The sequence below is a fragment of the Phyllostomus discolor genome, chromosome 1 (genome assembly GCF_004126475.2).
Source record: "Phyllostomus discolor isolate MPI-MPIP mPhyDis1 chromosome 1, mPhyDis1.pri.v3, whole genome shotgun sequence".
Lineage (NCBI taxonomy): Eukaryota > Metazoa > Chordata > Mammalia > Chiroptera > Phyllostomidae > Phyllostomus > Phyllostomus discolor.
The window spans coordinates 435,970-444,891 of record NC_040903.2 but is presented as its reverse complement, the minus strand read 5'-3'; positions in this window follow the sequence as shown (position 1 = coordinate 444,891).

Sequence of the window (8,922 nt, the reverse complement as noted above, 5' to 3'; positions counted from 1 at the left end):
GCGCTCCTGGGCACTGGCGTGGCCGTAACTCCAGGCTGTGCTCACTCACCCGACTACATGGGGCTGCCCCCTCCCCAACCTGCCCTCCTCCCTCGCCGCCCCCGACCCCTGCTCCGGGCTCCTGGGTCACCTCTTGGGTTCTCTGGCTGCTCCTCTCCACCCGAGTCCCCCGGTGTGCACCCTCTAACGGCCGTTGGAGCCTGTTCTGCCAGGGGAAAGCTGCCCACACACACCTGTCTGGGGGAGTTTATGGAGGAGTCGTTCCCCCCTTGATGAGGTGTGGGCGGGGCCTGGAGTTCCAGAGCAGGAGCCGTTCCGTGTCTGCTCCGGATGCGCCTCCTGTCGGCCCCCAGCCTCAGCCCTGCTCGAGTCCTCCAGGGTCCCCTCGTGTGGCTGTGCTCGGAACCCTCTGCTCGGGGTCCCCCCGGTCAGCACAGCCCGGGGCGCGGGGGCCTCCACTCCCAGGTGTCCCCAGGGCCCACGGGGCTTGCGGGGCCGGGGAACCCGTGTCTCCACTCCGCTCCGCCCCGGGAGGCCCTCAGCAGCCCTGCCTGCTCTGGCTCCCCTCGCTCTCTCTGTCAGGGATGCTGCGTGGCCGTGGAACCAACCAGCCGAAGCAGTTACCTCAGAAGAAGAGGGAGAGGCTGAGGGGCAGGTATTAGGAAAGAGAGGCTGAAACTAAGATGCATTTATGTCTGAAACAACCAGAGAAGGAATGACAAAACGAAGCTAAAATAATAGTGGACAGAAATCGTATCTGTAAGATTGGAATTAGATGGAAAACGAACAGGGGAGAGAGGATCAGTCGAGTCCGTGGCTGGTTCCTTGACTAAGTCAGTGAACTTGAAAAATTGACAGATAAAGGAAGAAACTCGGACAGGCATATCCACTGTGAGGACTTGGAGGCAGGGTGTCACTGCAGTCCTGGAGGTCACCAGAGGGGCGAGAGATGCCGGCCACTTAGAAGAACTAAACCACATGCCAACACTGACCCAAGACCCAAAAGATCGGACGGCTCTATCGCTTTAAACAAATTAACCTGAAAAACAATTCCTCAAAGAAAATCACAGATCCAGATGGCTTCAGCGGTTGGTCGTAACACATACTTGCAGGGGAAATAATTCCACCCGAGTTTCCAGAGGACACACAGGACGCCATGCCTCCCAACTCCTGCCGTGAGGCTGTGGTCACTGGTCCCAGATCCCTTCCAGGAAAGAGGGCCGCCCGAGTCACGTGCCGGTGCTCCTGGACAGGCAAACCTGCTCTGCAAGCTGGGTCCAAGGGGAGCAAAGGGCGGCCTGCAGTGGGACCACGCGGCCCCTCCCATCTCCCCCGGGGGCCTGAGTGTTCACTGCACAGCCACCAGGGGCGCCGGGCGGGCGCTGAGAGCTCACGTGTCCTCCCTGGGCACACTCCTCAGCCACGCAGGGCTGACTCCTGGGGAGGCCAACGTGCGGCACCGAGTTGGCTCGTGGTACAAAGGTCTGGCCCCTCCGGCTCACAGAGCACAGTTCAGAGGGCTCGTCAGAGCGCTGAGCGTCCTCTGCCCAGTGAGGCCCTCTCGAGGGCTTGGAGGGCGTCGCTGAGGCTGCTCCTTCGTGCAGCAGCTGTGCGCACGCCTGCCTCAGAGTCTGTGTCCCAGGGAGCCCCCCGAGACACCCTCAACCCAGCATTTCCACTCCTGGCGTGCCCCCAACACAGCAGACAGGCAGCGACAAGAAGGTGTGCACAGGCGTGTTCACAGCTGCTTTCAGCGTAAGGACCAGAACCCAGACGGGTCCTGTCCGGCGCTGGGATGGGTGTCAGGTGTGGTGGTACAGCAGCAGCTCTGCAGCCGCGGCAACGAGCGTGCAGCTCCACGCACAGCGAGGGCCTCCCGCGCGACCGAGGGACAGGCTTCCTCTGGACGGAGCTCCCGCAGCAGGGCGGAGAGTCCGATGACCGAGGGCTCTCTTCCCCGGAGCTTCTCACTGCCGCCGGGGTCCACACAGCCGCCAGCGGGGTCACCTTCCAGTCGCCTGCCTGTCGCGGCTCCAGTGGCTTCTGCTTGGGCGAGTGGCCCCAGCAGGGACCCTGTCACCTGTCTCCAGATTTCAGGGTGCTGGACTGTGCTGGGTGCTGGCTTGCCCAGTGACCTAGGTTCTGTGAGGGAGCCAAGAAAAGTTGGTTTTTCAGCTTTTTCTTGTTGTAAGGACAGGAGTGACGACATCTAAGCTCTTTACATGCCAGAGCTGGAGCCACATTGTAACTTGCTGGCCTAACTCCCATCATGCAGGCGGGCGGCCCCCGGGCAGTGTTTGCGGGTGAACGAGGGGCCTCTGTGTCCCTCGTTGTCTCCTTTGTTGCGTGGACACACACAGTGACACCTGTGCTGGGTCCAGAATGAAGGCGCCTGGCGCTGGCCACCCGGCAGCCAGTGGCCCAGGGAATCGGCAGAGGGCACCGGCCTGCACGTGGACACTGACCCATCTGAACCCAAATCTGTACTCAGGAGGTGAAAATGCACATTCTCCCAAGTTAACATGGAAGTTCACCGCAATCCCAGGCAAAATGCTAGCTGCCTTTAGCAAATTCAGGAATCTTGCCCCCACATTTAGAGACACTAACAAAGCTCTGCAAATCTGGGGTAACGAGACTTAAGGGCACATTGAAAAGCAGACATAGCAACAGAGCGACAAGAGACAAGTGGGGTCTCCACGGAAGACAGGCCCAGAGAGAGTTGGCTGGGGCATGTGGTTGCGTGTGTGCTTGAGTGTGTGTGTGCGTCCGCATGTGCACCCGAACTCAAGATGTGACTCAGGAGATGTGCACCAGTCAGTGGAGAAGGATGCACCATTAGCAGGTGACACGGTGGAGCTCACTGGGCAGAAGGCAGCTCTCCGTGGGCAGAGGGTGGGCTGAGACTGCCGAGGGCCTGGGCACCCCTGCTCACGGTCCTGCCACCCTCAAGGACAAGATGAGAAGCCTGGTGTGCAGTGAAGAGGCAGCTCCTTCCGCCTGGTTTGAGGAGCAGGGGGAGGGACTGGATGGGGGGTGCCAGCAGGGAGAGTCAGAACACAGGCACTGGCCACCCAGCCTCCACCTGGGCACTGCTCTAGGGGTTCAGGGCCTCAGGGACACCTAGTGGGTGCCAACCAGCGAGGTCCTGGGCAGGAAGCTGGGGAACAGTCCTGAGCAGGAGACACGGTAGCGAGGCAGGTTTTCTCCCTGTGACCTCGGCCTCCACTCACACTGGGACCCCTTCAGTTCCCGCGTCCCTGCCTTTGCCCCGAAGAGGCTCAGAGGAGGCGGGAAGCGGGCAGTCGGGTCCAAGTCTGACACGGCTCCCACTGCTGCACCCACTGCTGCACCCCCGCTGCTCTCGGCCGGGGCCCCGGGGTTGGCAGAGCGGGTCTTCCAGGAAAAACAACATCAGGGAGAAGCGCTGAGACGAGGGCCAGCTGCACGGCTCTGCTGGGCTTTCCGCCCTGGCGGCCAGCACCCCCGCGTGAAGACAACCATCTGGCGTGCTGGGCCGGCGCCCGGTGCCTGGAAGGGGACCTCGGGCCCTGTGACCAGCCTGCTCCCTGGCTGCCCTGCAGCCTCTCCCCTTGGCACTTGGCATTTAGGGCCAGCCTGGGTCACAGGCACTGAGCCTGGCAGCTTCACCCAGTGACCCTGGCAGGAATGCGCTGGCCAGTCCGCATGCCCGCCCATCAGACCTGGCACACCGAGGCCCAAGCAGTAATTTGCTCTCCCCACCTGGACAGCCCTGGCTGCCTGCTGCCCCACAGTCCTCACAGACCAGCAGGGGTCTCTGCCAGAAGACTGGACCCCGGGACCGGCACCCAGGAAGCGCAGAAGGACCCCATGGCTCACAGCCCTGCCCAGGAGCTGCGCCCCCAGGCACCCAGGGCGGCTACTGCCGTGTGTCCATGGACACGGTGCACACACCAGTCACCTCTCTCCCACAGGGTGGCAGACTCGGCTCCTCTGTGCAAGTCACCACTGGTGGTCTGGGTCCTGGGTGTCTATGGGACGTGCTATGGTCAGGGACTGCTGCTAACCCACCCGCCCCTCCTCGTGCCTTCCCACCCCTGCTTGCACTGGGTCGGCTAAAAAGACTGTTTAGTTTTCTCCTTAAAATGAAAGACATATTTTTCATTTTCACCAATAGCTTTATTGACTTGCATATTTTGAGTCTGTCAGCAACACCCCACTATTGGCTTCTCGTAGGGAGAGGCCGGGGGCTGCTGCTGAGCACCCTCCCGTGCGGATACAGCCCCACAGCACAGGGCTGTCTGGCCGAAACGTCAGCAGCACCAGGGAACCTCGCAGACCACTTCCGACACGTCCCGTCAGTCACAGCGCCTTCTCCACACCCTGCACAAATCTTTTTTCTGCATTTCGGCTGCATTTTTACTTTTCTCGAAATAATAAAGCATAGCATACCAAAAATTCGTGTATTTGCTTCCATTTTCAATATTAAAATGGCTGCACAAAAATTCACCAATTTTGATAAGTCTTTCTTTAATGCACGTGGATATGACAGCTGTCACAATACAATCTAACAAAATTGTTTCTAACAAAGTTGAAGACAGCTAAGCACGACTGGAGCCATTGAACAGAAAAAAACATAATGGACTTTTTGGCCAGCCCAATACAAACAGTGGGTCAGCCTGTGGCTTGTCCCCGGGTCAATCTGGGGACACATTTCCGCCATGTGAGCTGCAGGCATTTGCAGCCTGGCAGCTTGTGCGGGTGCTCGGCCCCCACAGCCCCCAGGCCCGTGTGCGACCCCGCCGTGGCGTTCGCAGGGCGTGGCCGGGGAGAAAGGCAGCCCCAGGCCAGCCAGTTTCTCCTGGTGCCAGGGAAGCTGCATGCCGCCCGAGTCCCCACGCCCCACACCTAACGGTTCAAACGTGTATTTTCTGTTTGGGAAATGGTGGCTGGGCTTTTTCTCGTTGGTTTTTAAAAGCTGTACGTACTAAAGACATTTTGTCTGTGATGTGAGTTGTAAACACAACTCATTTGCTGTCTACTTCATTGTTACATGCACAGTTATCACCCTTGCCTGCCACGGGATGGCCCGCCCTGGGAGGACACGGAGTGGCTGGTGGCCTAAGCAGGATACCCCCGTGTGCACTGCTCCTGAAGGCCACTCCACGCAGATCCAGGCACAGCTGGGACCCCGCTGTGCCCAGCACCTCTGAACACTGCAGCCTGCTGGGAGTGGAGGCCAGGGCAAGGGGTGCCCCTTGGGTGGTCAGGAGGGAAGAGCACCCTCCAGGAGTCCCCTGTGTGGGAGACAGGCTCCCTCCTTGCTGTTAAGGGCCAGGGGACTTTTCCCAAGGCAGCTAATGTCTGATGGTTCCAACTGGGTCCAGAAGCTAGACTTTCCCACGGAGGAGAACCATCCCAAGCCGCCCGGTGGCCAGGGGCTGGTTGGGCCTGTGTGTGGGGCTCAGACCCTGGAGGCTGGGACGAGGCAGGCGGCTCCACTCTGTCCTTGAGGGTCAAATGCATTTTTCTCGGCTCACTTCCCATCGGCAGGCACTGACGGATCCCCCACAGCAGCCAGGCCAACTCTGAGCGCTGCCAGGCCCCCCACCCGCCTTGTACTTCCTGGCTGTTCCGGGAATCCCCAACCCCCCACATAGTGTCCCCCCCACAGAAGGGGAAGGTCCCCGTCCCAGGCTGCAAGTCTCCGGGGAGGCCCCACTCCAGGAAGCGGATGTTCCCAGTCCCTCCCCCTCGCCTGCTCCTGACCTTTACATCTGGTGTGAGCTAGGCCTTTGTCCCCAGGGTGCTGCAGCTTGGTGGGGACCAGGACAGAGCTGGCCCTGCCCCTGTTACCCAGGCACAAGGAGGAGGGGGGCTGGGAGGGCAGGGCAGGCAGAGGAGGTACTCAGGGAAGGGGGGCCAGGAGCGCACGTGGGGTGAAGGCCCAGGGAGGCCCACATGAAGCCAGGGAGAGAGGCCCCCTCTGTCTTGTTGGTGGGAATCCAGGTCCCTATCTGAGCGGTGGGTGGTCTCTGCCTCCACGGCCCTGCGGTCTGCCCAGTGCAGTCCCCTGCTGCCCAGTGCAGTCCCCTGCTGTCACCCTGGGAGCCAGGATGGGCAGCCCAGGCTCAGGGCTGGGGGCCAGCTTTCCAATGAAAGTCATAAGTGTTTACCAAATGGAAGATCCTGGAAATTGCTGGGAAAAAACCAGGCCTGGGGCACAGCCAGGCCTGGCCGAGATGGTGACGGCAGTGGGGGAGCAGCGGCCCTCAGCTCCCGGGGTCACAGGAGAAGGGGGTGCAGGGTGGACGGGGGAGGAGGTAGGCAGGCTCAGGAGGCCTTGGTGGGGCCCTCAGGTGAGGACTGCGCCCTCACCTGCTCCCTTCACATGCCCACTCCTCACCTGTCTCCTCACCTGCTCTTCCCCCCACACACCCAGTGGCTTGGCTTGGGTCGGCTTGCTTTTATGCTCCTGGCAGGGTGCTCAAACCACAGCCCCTCAGCGAGTTCCTCACTCTTCTGAGCCCCGCTCTCCCTCAAGGAGCCCCTGTGCTGGGTGGGGGGGGGCCTCCTCCCACCCTGCAGGTATATAGACGTGTGCTGGACCCACCGCTGTGACGGGGCATCAGGACCTCAGCCCAGGAGGGGGCTGGTGCCCATGGCCTCCGGAGCCCTCCACCGAGCAGGCCTGCCTTCCCGCAGGGCGGGGGCTCCAGGCCTAGGCAGGGCCCAGCCCCTCCAGCCCCTTCGTCCCGCCTCTTCCCACTGTGGCCACTGCCTCCAACTCCCATTGGTTGTTCTCAGCTCCCAAGGCCCCGGCCCAGGGCCGCTGGGGCCTGGAGGGGTGGCTGCACTGTGGACACGGCCCAGGAGGCTGGGGAGAGAACACCACGGGAGGAGCAGTCACACTTGCAGGAGGACCACATGCTGGGCTGGCCACTCCCCTGGCCCAAGCTGGTCAGTAGGAGAGCGCCTGGCTGGGGGCTTCTACTCCCCACTCTTGCTCCCAGCCCCTTCCTTGTGGGGATGGGGGCTGGGGAGAGACAGAGGCCACGGTCCATCTCCATGTCCACCTGGTGTCCCTAAGAGAGCTCAAGGTCATGGGTCAGCAATGAGGTTGCTTTCTGTTGCCCCCGGGGCCTGGGGCCTCAAGGACTCCAATCCCTGCTTGTCCACTGAGTCCTGAGCCTCCACACCCAGCTAAAGCCTGTCTAGCTTCAGAGGGGACCTGTCCAGAAGAGGCCCCCCTGGGTGGGAACATCGAGTGGGGGCCTGGGCAGTGGCAGGCAGCCCAGGCATTTGTGGGTGGCGTGTCCAGGTGACTGAGGACAGGCGTGCCCGGAGGGGGCCTGGTGCCTCTGGCCTGATCAGAACCAGATGACGCCCAGCCCCCTGCAGCCGCCCACTGTCTGTGAGGCTGCCACCCCAGAGGGGCTGCCAGTAGACGTGTTGGGACACGTGGCCAGGTGAGAAGAGCAGCGCAGGCTCCCAGCGGGGCCCTGGGGACGGAGGGTGCCAGGCTGAGGCTTGGCCCCACCAAACGACATATGGGCTCCCGTTTGTGGCCCTAAATTCTAACGCCCATCAAGCCCCCCACCCTGTGCTGGGCACTGTGCCCTCTTGACGAAGCCCACAGCTCTGCAGGCACCACACGGCCCTTGTGCAGACATGGAAGTGAGGAGCAGGTCCATGGACATTCGTCCCTGCGCGGCTGCTGAGAGTACGGTCCCTGGCCTGTAGGACCTCCCAGGGCGACGCTAGCCTCACTCCGGGCTCAAGGGGCCCTGGGCCTCCACATGTCTTGCCAATGTGCCCCCAGCCAGGCAGGCAGCACGGAGCACAGGGCAGGGCTGGTCGGGGATGCTGCCTCAGCCAATGCTGGGCCACGACTCGGCCGGCCAGGAGCAAGAAAGAACCCAGGACACCCCTCCCCATCCCGAACTTCATGCAGGCCCAGGGACAGCCAGGCACACTGTGGGAAGACCCAGGTGAACTCAGGAGGCAGCTGTGCACCAGCGAGTGTTCGCGTGCAGGAGAGGAGAAAGGGAAGGCACCGCTCACACTTGAATGCACACACGTGTGCCAGGTGTGTGTGGCAGCGCCCCGAAAGCCACCAAGGATGCAGTCCACCCGAGGGAGGGCACCTCTGTCTGGGACGGCGGGCCCACCCTCGCAAAGCTGCCACCTCCCCCTGAGCTCGTCGAGGCGGCACCACAGACCTTCCCTGTCACTAGGCAAGCCAATGGAAAGGCTGAGGACGGAAAACGGGCAAGAAGTGCTAAGAAGACTCTGGCCTGAAGACCAGCGAGGGAGCCACAGGGGCCTGGGTTGACGTGCATTCTTGGCCGCAGCCGGCAGCTCTGCTGTGTGGAGCTGGTGTGCGAACGGCCAGGTCTCTGTCACCAGACGGGGCGCGGGAGAGCTACGCACACGAGGAGGAGGAGCCAGCCGTCGGGAAAGGGGCCCGACCCGTGGGAGCCAGGGCAGCAGTTACGGGCCGCGCTCTGGTTACCGGCAGGGGTCCAGGCCGGGGCGGGCACCGTGGGTTCTTGACTTCGTGCAGGGAAGACTTCACAACTCGAGTCCCGGTGACCGTGAGGGTGCGGTTGTGAAAGCTGGGGACAGTGAGACGAGGGAGGGCTTCAGGTCGAAGCAGCAGCAAGGGACAGAAGAAAGGGCCTTGGGGACGGGTTCAGGGGTGGGCCCAGGATGAACTGCTGCCGCTCCCCTGGTCCCGAGTCTCGTGGGGACCCGTGGGGCTTCGGAGGCGCAGGGCAAAGACACCAGGGTGGCGTGGGCACGCTCCAGGGAGAGTGCGCAGCGGGCCCTCTGTGTTGAGGCTTTTTATCTTTCTCTGGTGACAGCGGGAGCCCCAGGGGAGGGCTCAGGGGAGGGTCGTCCCTAGCTTTTCAGGTGTGTCCTCTGACATGCTGACTCACC